This window comes from Panulirus ornatus, chromosome 14, assembly GCF_036320965.1.
Source record: "Panulirus ornatus isolate Po-2019 chromosome 14, ASM3632096v1, whole genome shotgun sequence".
In the NCBI taxonomy this organism is placed as follows: domain Eukaryota; kingdom Metazoa; phylum Arthropoda; class Malacostraca; order Decapoda; family Palinuridae; genus Panulirus; species Panulirus ornatus.
Window position 1 is genome coordinate 20,786,563 of NC_092237.1, and position 12,828 is coordinate 20,799,390.

Here is a 12,828-nt window from a genome sequence, read left to right on the forward strand (position 1 = left end):
AACATCTTTTTCACTTTATCCTTCCACCCGCAATTTAGTCTCACACTTCTCCTTGGTCCCTCCACTTCTGACACATATTATCCCTTTCTCAATCTTTCCTCACTCATTCTCTCCAGATGTCCAAACCACTTAAACACACCCTCTTCTGCTCTCTCAATCACATTTTTCATTTCCACATATCTCTCTTACCCTTTTATCATTCACTCGATCACACCAGAGAATGTCCTCAAATATTTCATTTCCAACATCCACCTTCCTCTGTGCAACCCTATCATATATATATATATATATATATATATATATATATATATATATATATATATATATATATATATATATATATATATATATATATATATGACTAAGAGATGTATAAAAGAAAGAGCCAGGAGGTCAAAAGAAAGGTGCAAGAGGTGAAAATGAAGGCAAATGAGAGTTGGGGTGAGAGAGTATCATTAAATTTTAGGGAGAATAAAAAGATGTTTTGGAAGGAGGTAAATAAAGTGCGTAAGGCAAGGGAACAGATGGGAACATCGATGAAGGGACTAATGGGAAGGTGATAACAAGTGGTGGTGATGTGAGAAGGAGATGGAGTGAGTATTTTGAAGGTTTGTTGAATGTGTTAGATGATAGAATGGCAGATATAGAGTGTTTTGGTCGAGGTGGTGTGCAAAGTGAGAGGGTTAGGGAGAATGATTTGGTAAATAGAGAAGAGGTAGTAAAAGCTTTGCGGAAGATGAAGCCGGCAAGGCAGCGAGTTTGGATGGTATTGCAATGGAACTTATCAAAAAAAGGGGGTGACTATACGCATGACTCATGGTGAGGTGCCTGAGGATTGGCGGAATGCTTACATAGTGCCATTGTACAAAGGCAACGAGGATAAAAGTGAGTGCTCAAATTACAGAGGCATAAGTTTGTTGAGTATTCCTTGGAAATTGTATGGGAGGGTATTGATTGAGAGGATGAAGGCATGCACAGAACATAAAATTGGGGAAGAGCAGTGTGGTTTTAGAAGAGGTAGAGAACGTGTAGGTCAGGTATTTGCTTTCAAGAATGTATGTAAGAAATACTTAGAAAAGTAAATGGATTTGTATGTTGCATTTATGGATCTGCAGAAGAGTTGATAGAGATGCTCTGTGGAAGGTATTAAGAATATACGGTGTAGGAGGCAAGTTGTTAGAATCAGTGATAAGTTTTTATCGAGGATGTAAGGCATGTGTTCGTGTAGGAAGAGAGGACAGTGATTGGTTCTCAGTGAATGTTGGTTTGCGGCAGGGGTGCGGGATGTCTCCATGGTTGTTATTTTGTTTATGGATGGGGTTGTTAGGGAAGTGAATGCAAGAGTTTTGGAAGGGGGGCAAGTATGCAGTCTGTTGTGAAGGAGACTGTTTGGGAAGTGAGTCAGGTGTTCGCTGATGATAGAGCGCTGATGGCTGATTCGGGTGTGAAACTGCACAAGCTGGTGACTGAGTTTGGTAAAGTATGTGAAAGAAGAAAGCTGAGAGCAAATGTGAATAAGAGCAAGTTTATTGGGTACAGTAGAGTTGAGTGACAGGTCAATTGGGAGGTAAGTTTGAATGGAGAAAAACTGGAGGAAGTGAAGTGTTTTAGATATCTGGGAGTGGAATTGGCAGAGAATGGAACCATGGAAGTGGAAGTGAATCATAAGGTGGGGGAGGGTGCGAAAGTTCTGGGAGGGTTGAAGAATGTGTGGAAGGCGAGAACATTATCTCGGAAAGCAAGAATGGGTATGTTTGAAGAAATAGTGATTCCAACAATGTTATATGGTTGCGAGGCGTGGGCTATAGATAGCATTGAGCAGAGGAGGGTGGATGTGTTGGGAATAACATGTTTGAGGACAATTTGTGGTATGAGGTGGTTTGATCGAGTATTTAATGAAAGGGTAAGAGAGATGTGTGGTAGTAAAAAGAGTGTGGTTGACAGAGCAGAAGAGGGCGTATTGAAATGGTTTGGTCACATGGAGAGAATGAGTGAGGAAAGATTGACGTAGAGGATATCTGTGTCAGAGGTGGAGGGAACGAAGAGAGGTGGGAGACCAAATTGGAGGTGGAAGGATTGAGTAAAAATGATTTTGAGCGATCGGGGTCTGAACATGCAGTAGGATGAAAGGCGTGCAAGGAATATAATGAATTAGAACGATGTGAAACGTCTGGAGCTTCCAATGGAAAGTTTTGTGGAGCCTGGATGTGGAAAGGGAGCTCTGCTTTCGGTGCATTATACATGACAACTAGAGACTGAGCGTGAACGAATGTGGCCTTTGTTGTCTTTCCCTCGCGCTACCGTGTGCGTGCGGCGAGGAGGGGGTTGTCATTTCATGTGTGGAGGGGTGGCGACGAGAATGAAGAAGGCAGCAAGTATGAATCATGTACATATATGTATATATATATATATATATATATATATATATATATATATATATATATATATATATATATATATATATATATATATATATATATATATATATATATATATATATATATATATATATATATATATATATATATTGGGAAATATGTGAGTGTGTAGGTGTATGTGTGTGTGTGTGAGTGTGTGTGGAGAATCATAAAAGAACAAATACGTGAACAGAACGCAAACTAGATGAAGAATAGAGAGAATTTTACTCAAAGTTCTTAGATTTACCATTGAACACGGAGGTCAGGTGTGATGTTCTACCAGGAGGGGAAAGTTATTAATTTCAGTTTGTGCATATACGACCTTTAGGCAATTTAGCTTTGATGTTCATGTGATTACCAACACATCCTCAGTTCGTCGTATAATTGTGTCAGGTATTCTTTTTCTATTACTATTTCAATACTGAATTGAGTTATGTGATATGTAATCAGGGTTGTCATTTCAGACGACCTCACAAGTTGATTGAATCATACTCCAATTCAGAATAATAATGACAAGCTTTACAACACAAGCAATATGGCCACTGCTGTATTATTCACATCGAGCCTGGCGTGCCTGTTGAAAACAAAATGATCTACATTACGAACTGCACTGTAAATCTGTAATGGTGGCTACATTTACCTTCATTGGTATTAATTGCAGTACCATTACCTACCTCCAGTACCTCTAGTGATTCATGCACTACAACTAACCAACCACAAAATGTAAACTGTCGTAGTTCCTAGGGATCTGTTTCACATGTAATATGACGTAGTTCTCAGGGAGGGTCTGCCTCACACGAAAGCTGACATTGTCCTTAGGGTGTCTGCCTCACTTCTAGCTGTCGTAGTTCCCAAGGGTCTGTCTCACATGTAAGTTGACGTAGTTCCTAGGGTGTCTGCCTCACTTGTAGTTGTCGTAGTTCCCAGGGGTCTGTCTCACATGTAAGTTGTCGTGTGTGTGTGTGTGTGTGTGTGTGTGTGTGTGTGTGTGTGTGTGTGTGTGTGCGTGTGTGTGTGTGTGTGTATGTGTGTGTGTGTGTGGTGTAGGAAGTCAGTGACGACGTGTATGAAATGAAAATAAAAATCATAATGTTAACGATTATAGTGACAATGATGATGATAGATGCAGTAAATAACAATAATTGTTTAATTTTCATTAATAAAGATATCAATGATAATGGTGAAGGTAAACACGACAGTTATCTTCACCATAGCAACAATAAAAAATAATATTGAAAATAAGTCATATCTTCCTATTTGTAGATTGATTCATCCAAGAAAAATAATCATTTAAGATGTTTCACTTCCAATCAATAAAGACGTACAGTTAACAAAGTTCTTGAATATATCAGTTTCCTCACACTGCTGATACTGAACATCACCTCACTGTACGAGGAGTGGGCCTTACATCAATCAGTGTCAGTGTTGTTAACATGTCTGGGTGTGAGCTCTGTCTGAAGGTGGCAGTCCCTTGGCCTCTGCCTCGACCACAAGGTTAAGACATGTCCCGAGTTGTCTTGTTGGACAAAGGTTCTCAGAATCACCACACAGATGTCTGAACAGGATCAGTGAACATGTCCACGGCTCAATGAATGAATAGAAGAGGAACCCGACCTCAAGGTTCCTTTAAAAATAGCTGAGGTTCACCGATTTCCCAGCTGGGAGTCTTGTATACGTCTCTCTTCATGTGGCTGGACTCGGGCAAATACCATATATAGCTGAGTGTTCAAGGTGTTAGCAAAACCCAAAGTCGTGAAAGAAAAGGAGGTTATATGCAGAGGGAGAGGAACTGTGTGCATTATATATATTTAACTCAGCCTTAACCTCAGATGGATATTGATCCAATGTCGAGCGTACAACACTTGTACCATGTTATCACCATTTGACCAACAGAAATACTATGTCACAACAGATGACACACATAACTTAACAATCACTGTACAGTGGCCAGGTTTCAACTCCAGTCTCCAGCTTTGTGACTATCAGGTTGGCCTCAAGAGTGATGAGGCAACCGTATTTTTCTTGCGGTGTACTGGTGAGCTTATGTTGATGTTACTTCTATTGGCTGTTGACTGCTGGATGGTTACTAGTTCAGAGAGCGTCAGGTGTCTGCCATGTGTATACAACATGTATAAGAAAATAAGTCAGTTCTCTCCTCTACGTATGTAATTTACAGCCTGTGTTGGCCCCTGGGGCAGGTGTGTGCCAGCCAGTCACAACCACTGCCAGAAGCAAGCGTCCACCAACAACAATGTGTGTCAAGGTTAGCTGGTGATCTCAACACCGTGGGGTATCTACCTGGTTTGTACTGAGGTGATGGCATGGACTTCACCCACCAACGGAAAGATAAACCATTATCGCACAGATTTCTGAAGGTGGGACTTTCAGCCCGCGCTATACCCAGTCCATACATTGGCCTCCACATCGGTGAGGGAAATGGTAATGCGTCAAAGCAGTGCCGATCTTTATTTTTTTAACTGTTATTGGGATTAATTTTGTGTAATACTTTGTAGTTCAGGTCCCAGGCCAGTTTTCAGACACACACACACACACACACACACACACACACACACACACACACACACACACACACACACACACACGCATACACACACAAGGATATATTCTGTACGTTCCAGCTACCACCAGAGCATATTCCTGGGAACACAGTCAGTATCCTCAGATGTGCACATCAATTGCAAGTTACTTCCCAGCACTCAGATGGGTACAGACCTTCTGGGCCGGTCATTGGTCCTCGTACAGTAAGGAGCAGCTTGTAGCCAGACACTTCCTACGTTTTCGAGAATGAATTCAGAGTATCATCTGGTGATCTCCATCCCCTCATTCAGTCCCCACTCCACCCTGGGGAAAAGAAAGAGAAAATATCTAAGAAGCCAAGAATATGGTTTGTTTCTTTCCAGCGTCTAGATATCCCACAAAGGAAAGACGTCCTCGAATGATTGTAATCCTACCCTTATCCTTCCTTGACTGGTCATTAATCCCTCTGTGGCAGGCGTCGGCCAAGGACATCCCCAGTTGCCTGGACTACTCTAGCTCTAAAAGGATTTTATACTCCCCTTTTCACCTTGGAGGACCCTCTAGGCTCTTAGGCAGATTATCTTAAGAGCTTGTTGAAACCAAATGGACTCAACTCTCCCGGGTAACTCCTAAGCTTTACATGAAACATTGTGGAGAGGAAGCGTTGTCTCAGTGCCCCTTACCACAGACATTCAGGCAGGGGATGGAGACAAATACTCTTCGTACGAGTTAGTCAATGGAAGGTGAATAAAGCCACTGACCACTCTCCGTCCTCTGGGGCTAGACCGAACTCGGCCTTGCCTCCCCTGAGGAAATCATTATTGATTCACAACAGCAGCTTTAAGGTGTGATGAGGTCGTCATCGACCTCAGTCACCCTACTGCATAGAGTCCTGGTAAGTTTGTGTTCTAGAATGTCACTATTGACATTCTTACAGGATACTTGTGAGGCAATTTGTATGTATACTCAGACTTCTAGCGTCTCCCTGGTCCACTCTAGCCAGGAGTTTACAATAAGATACGAACAAAATAAGAACAAGGAAGGTTAGTGTTTTAGGGGACAAGTCGTAGTGTTTGCAAGAGAAGGAGCCCATCTCATGAACCATCTATAATATCATACAATTTTTCGACTGCTCTTTTCTGCGTAAATTCATGACTTTGTCACTGAAAGTATTCTATTCATCCTCCATTCATTGCTGTGATAAGTTTCTTGCTTAATTTTCATCTTCAGTCTCTGGTTGTCCGGTCCTTGCATATTCCGAAGGATTGTTGGCTGTCTGCGATATCAAACTGGTTTAAGGAATCTGAGGATTGTCGTCAGGTTATATATTACCTTTCTCAATTACATGGTCGACAAATGTAATACCTCTAACTTTTCCCTTAACTCATCTCTCTTAGTTCTGGCACTATCTTTGATGTCTTTCTCTGGTACGCCATTGGCGACCACATCTCATTTATGCGCACGCTCGCGCGCGCGTGTGTGTGTGTGTGTGTGTGTGTGTGTGTGTGTGCGTGTGTGTGTGTGTGTGTGTGTGTGTGTGTGTGTGTGTGTGTGTGAGGGAGACCAGGCAATGGAACGTCTTTGTATGATGGCAAAACCTATCAAGAGGCGATGAATAATAGTACAGCTGAGGATCCTGGGTGTGTTCAGGGTTTCAAGGTGATCTCCTCTACCACCTCCACTGCACTGAATTTCTAATGACGTCTGGCTCAGGCAGCGGCGGCGTGCGGCTCACGACGTCAGAACGAAACGTACAGGGAATCATGTTAACATATTCAGCATGAAGAAGCAAAGATGAGAAGGAAGAGTAATACATATTTTATGGAGAAGACAGAGACGGAACCGCGCTCTCATTCTAATGTCTAATGTGTGTTCATTCCTTTTGCTGATAGTTAAGACAGCCCAAGTCTGAACAGGCAAGTGGCGTCATACGAACAGTCATCATCTGCAGCAAGACACTGCTGGTCTACAAGGCATGACCTACCAGTCTGAGAAAGGTCAGGTTTCTCTAAACAAGCTCTGCTTAAGCTTATGACAGCTGGATTGCTGATGATGACCAAGGTGTTCGTTCACCACAGGAACACCTGGGGTGCGATCTGGACACTCCCGTGTCACCGTCTAATTCCCTTGCTTAGTTGACACATCTTCAAATGACTTTGTAGGTCGAGCAGCTCAGAGATAACTCTCACCACTGCGTAGCATATACGCAATTTGTTGTTGTTGACATCACTTGTTGACAGTTATTATCAAGACAAACAAAACATTAAACCAACAAAAAGATTATGAAGTCAAATTTTCTTTTTCTTACCAAACCCAGAGGAAGACAGACTTCACGGAACTGGTGTATATATGTATCAATTTTCCCCTCATACGATGGAGATCTGAGACATACCTTCACCATATAAATTGTTTAGCTGTATCTTCTATCCCAGTTATATAAGGTAGTTCATAAATTCAAGTTGAAAACTGTATTTCGAACATCTTACGTGGTTGAGTTTGGCACTCACCTCACAAGGGATTTACAAGGGGGGTGTCTATCAACCAGTCTTACAAACCTGAAACCTTTGTAACATGTCATTATATGTACAATAATGTAGTTAGCTGAGTGTGAAGAGGTGCACTGACTTACGAAAACTATGGAAGATGTCTTTCCACATACAGCAAATAGCAACACGGAATCTCATTTTTATCCTTTTTATATTATTCAGTTGGTAATGATAATTTATGATCACTCTGTATTCTGAGTGGGAGCTAATGATTACTGCAGATATACTGTCAGCTTTCCCTAAAGAGTCTTTAAGCTCCAGTGCCATTTGGACAGCAAAGAAAAACGACTAATTTCAGCACGGTGGAGGCAAGGTAGACATAACATTGTGATGACACAAGCCGTTTCCATAAGACACTTTCAGCTGCTTGATATCATGAAACAACAAACCTTAAGCAAGTATATATTGTGTTTTGAAGCACCGGTGAATTAATGAGGGGATTCCACGGTTTCAAATAACAATTAACTATGAGATTAAAGGCATTTACGCACGCTAAGCCAGCGAGAGGAAGATCCAACTGGTCCACTCGTCAGTGGAAGTCTCGGTTAAATTTTCAGTAAAGCTTTAGAGTAAATAATAACAACTTATGATGCTGATAATTTGCTGTAATGAGATGAAAGACGTCGCAATTATCTACTCTCTCTCTCTCTCTCTCTCTCTCTCTCTCTCTCTCTCTCTCTCTCTCTCTCTCTCTCTCTCTCTCTCTCTCTCTCTGCAGTTGATGTCACCGTGACATTCTTCCCTCCCCCAGTCCATACCTCAGTCCCAACACCAAGGAGAAGGTGTTAGTGGACGGGAGGACTCGTTCCCAATAACACTAACACACGGGCTCATTGTCTCGTACAGCTTTTCAAGTGGACGACAGCAACAGAAAGACATTTCCATCAACATACGTGTATGGCTACAACAGATTGCCCTATCGCAAATTTTACCAAGTGCTAAAGTATAAAGAATACGGAAATTCATGATAGCATGAATGCCGCCACCGTGCGTGTTGCTAGCGCCTAGGAAAGTGTGACATTCCCAACCCTCTCAAGGAATACTCTTATGATATTCACAAGGTTTCACCATTAATATCACACGGAGACTCAGGCTGAAGCGGCGCCGTGTCACCCTCGACAGCAAAGAGGCGGCGAGAGAGTTCACAAGTTCTCTCTCTGTCACAATTTTATGTCGAGGGTGATATTTTTGCCAGAAAAATTCTGAAAATAGGTATGTAGTTGAGAGCGCCTCTCCACCGCCTGCCTTCATCTCTCGCCAGATGAGGCATGACAGCCCACTCCACAGAGGACGATCCCATGTATCTGCCGCTCTAGGACACAGCGCGGGAACATGGCCAACCTTGAGGAGATATACCTTAAGGGTGATGGATGATATAAGTACGCCCGAAGAAACTGGTTATCATTACTGTGTTTGTGGCTATAAATGCAGTGGTGTTGTGTATGTGGTCATCATGAAGTTTATCATGTTATGGACGTGGTGGTAACGCTGATCACAGTGTTGACAGCGGTAGTTCTGGCGACAAACTTGATCGCGGATGGTGTCGGCGTCGGAAGACATGGTGGTAGTTCATGTCTTGCTGCAACTTTTAGCGGTCTTGACAACTGTCGCAGATATTTTCAGTTTGTTTCATTGCTAACACCAACGCCACAACCAACAGCAGCAGAGCCGCCATCACCACTCGTACCTGGAGGGTGAAAATCCTCGTCGATCAATATATCAGGTTTCAAGGACACAGAGTTGAACTCTCTCAGAGACTTCACTGTTCACAACTTTTAACCTAGCATCAACTACTGTGTTTGTTGTACTAATATGAATATCTTCTGACACATTAAAGACAGTGCGTTCGCCACTCGTAGGGCATGTATAAAACCGTAATTATGATCCAGGGGAAAGGCATTCAGCGCCATAAGGCTGCTGTATCTGGGATATCAACGGTATAAATACACCGGAAGTGCCAATAACCACAAACAAGTTACGACTGAGACATATGAAATCCCACATACAGGACGCAAGTAAGATATATACAGCATGAGTACAGAGTAAGACAAATACAACACAATTTGTATATCATAAGTAGGATATTTACAGTGTCATATACTCGCCGTGTATTGGATACCTTCAGTAACATTATCATGAAGTCATAACCCACACACAGTACCATGAACATACCGTACCGTAGGAAATATACTGCACCCTTAAACACATGGTAAGTAGGATTTAAAGAATATTATCAGCATATAGGTAGATATATTCCCGCTTATCGATCGGTCTTTCTCTCTAAAACGAAACACACTTAATGAAAAATACTTTCGCTCCGACGTTAATGGTAGAATTCGCCAAAAGGAAACCTACAGGAGCAGCTGTGCTAATCAGTCTTTTCTTTACTGGTATATTCGTTTGTAACACTTGAACTACTCCTTCCACCACACTATCCGTACGAATTGCTGGAGCCAACACAGACGTTACCAGAAAACTTATGTCTTCATGAGAAGTCTTTGAAAATCATCATTTGATGAACTGTTGGTTATTACAATAGAAAGTGAATAGCTATGTGAATAACCCCAAAAGTAATATTATGCTTTCATTAACTAAGATGCTTTAAGAATGTCTTAAACATTTAATGTTAACATATTTTGTAAAGAACAGTCTCTTCCTTTGTCACGTATAGAGCAGAAGAGGAGGAGGTGTTTAACATTAAAGTTTGTTTCTTATTCCAGCCTGACTATTCTTACCTCATGTAAAACTAAAGTTTCGTTAAAAAACGAAGCAATAACAGGAACCTCATCTGCTTAAAGTGTCAGGGGTAACTGCCCACCTCTCACGCCCAGGAGCCTCTCACATGAACTGGTGGACAAGAAGAAAACGGGAACTGAAAAATAGAAAGACGGCTTGAAGATCGAAATGGAAAGGCTTAAGCCATAGTCGAAGAGCAAGCAATGGCAAACCCAACATCTATGTTGAAATATGGAACATACTCTCCTGCAACATCATGTGGTATGTATGTTTATAGACTTCTTTTATAGGATGAAAGCAATGGCTTTCGAAATGTATATACAATACTTTTATAGATGATGGATGTAACGTGATAAACATCCTTGTTGATAGACGCTGAAAAGAGATTTTCAAAACTACTTTTTGTCCGGTTAGGCATGATATGTAGAGGACAAACTCCAGGCAATCATTAAGAACAAGAAAAAGCACAGAATTCATACCTCTTCACCATAACACACACACACACACACACACACACACACACACACACACACACACACACACACACACACACACACTCACACTTTCTTCCAGTCTCTTATCCGTGACATTCCCATGTTAACACATGCTGGTCGTCAGTCGCCATGTACCCATATAGCACAGAGAGCGAAAAATGAGTTTATATATTATATCAAAAACCTGAATTGCCATTAGTTAAAGTGATACATAATTCTCATAGATACGTTACTTTGATATAATAATAGCTGACCAAGTGTAAATCATATTTTGAATACCAGTTCCTTGACAAAGATGACACTCATGACCACAGGCTGATTGAGGCACACTGATGATAATACTACGAGCTTGTTGTAAGGTAAGAGTAATGATGTGAGGCTTGACTGTGGATGCTGATCACACTTTCCATGGCAACCATACACATTTTCTGTTTCTTCGTATAGCTTTGGCATCTCATTCATACTTCTATCTCTATTTGAATGTATCTGTTATTCTACTTTCTTACCTGTCTATTTTCAGCAGTGATAGCATTAAAACATGTATGAAAAAGGCTGGGGTAATTTTCACGTGACTTCTGTATGTGCATGGGTGTGAAGCACTTAGATAGTGCTTTGTACTGAAGTGTGTGGCTGTGTGCCTTTCTGTCTTTGTAGATTTTACCTCAGATTAGAACAGAAATGTGCAAAATGCAGTTGATTAATGTTTTGATTTTGTTGTGAGACTGTTTTAGACCATGAAAGAAACGGAATGATACAATGAGATGTGATTAGGGCTACGGATTTTACGAATGAAGGTACTAGAGTAATGACTGATACTCTTATATAATAGAAGAATTCTGTGTATTGAGCTGATATAAAGGGAGAAGTTGGTTTCGCTTGACGAATCAGTTTAATGTCTAAAAGATAAATGTAACGACACAGTTTGTTATACTAGGCTTGGGTTGAGGATGAGTGTGTTTAGAAGTACGTGCCTGATCCATTCCATGAGACCGGGAATAGAATAATGATGATACGTAGACATGGAAATACTGATGCTATGGCAATAGTAGAGTCTTTTACAAAGGAGATTCCTATCATGTTTGGAATGGGAGATGCCAGTGTTGGCTGGTGTGGTCTGGTCATTGGTTAAGATGGATATGTGTAGAGAGGCATACACTCAGGCTGGTATGATTCTGTCAAGGTAAGGGAATAATCTGGGTCTTTATTTCCTATAAAAGTCTTTTTGAATTTGTTGATGGCATGTGAATCAACGTCTAAGGCGATAAATTCTTTAAATTCTGCAGAGGTTTGTCTTACCCGAACCTTAAAAGAGACTGATTAAGTCTTGGATTTTTCACAGTCTTAGAAAAATAATTACAGTAAGGAATTGCTTGTGTGGCTCAGGACGTATCAGTCTTAAGAAAAAAATTATTTGACGCTACAAAAACAAAAAATTCCGAATTTTCTTCTAAAGTAGATATTCTTTTCTATGATATATCTGAATCTAATATTTCTTCCTTTAAAACTAGAGGGAAATCTAATTGCATTATAGCTCTTAGACTGGATAGTGTGTTGGAGACTCTCTCTCTCTCTCTCTCTCTCTCTCTCTCTCTCTCTCTCTCTCTCTCTCTCTCTCTCTCTCTCTCTCTCTCTCTCTCTCTCTCTCTCTCTCTCTCTCTCTCTCTCTCTCTCTCTCTCTCCTTTTACTACATTTGCTTTTAGAACCATGAAACACTTGTTGTAGTCTTATTAAGACAATCCTCACACATGTGGACGTTTTAGATTTTCTATACCGGATTCCCTGGAATGGGAATCTTAAAAAAGAAAAAATCATAAATACCGATTCTTGAAGTACAAGGACACAACAGAAAATGTCGTTTTTGAGGAATTCAAGACGATGATGACGTATACAGCACAAGAAAGAGAGAGGGTCAGTTGGAGACGAAGAGCGGCAAAGTATGAGGAGGCGGCGTATATGTTTTCTTTATCCTGAGCGATACGTTGTGATAAGGAGAGGGTACAGGAGAACGACAGTAGAGGGACGACAGCTATGAATGATCAAGGTGCACATTACTGAGGCCGAGGAAAACCTGGGGAAGAGACGTTAAGCTGAGGCAC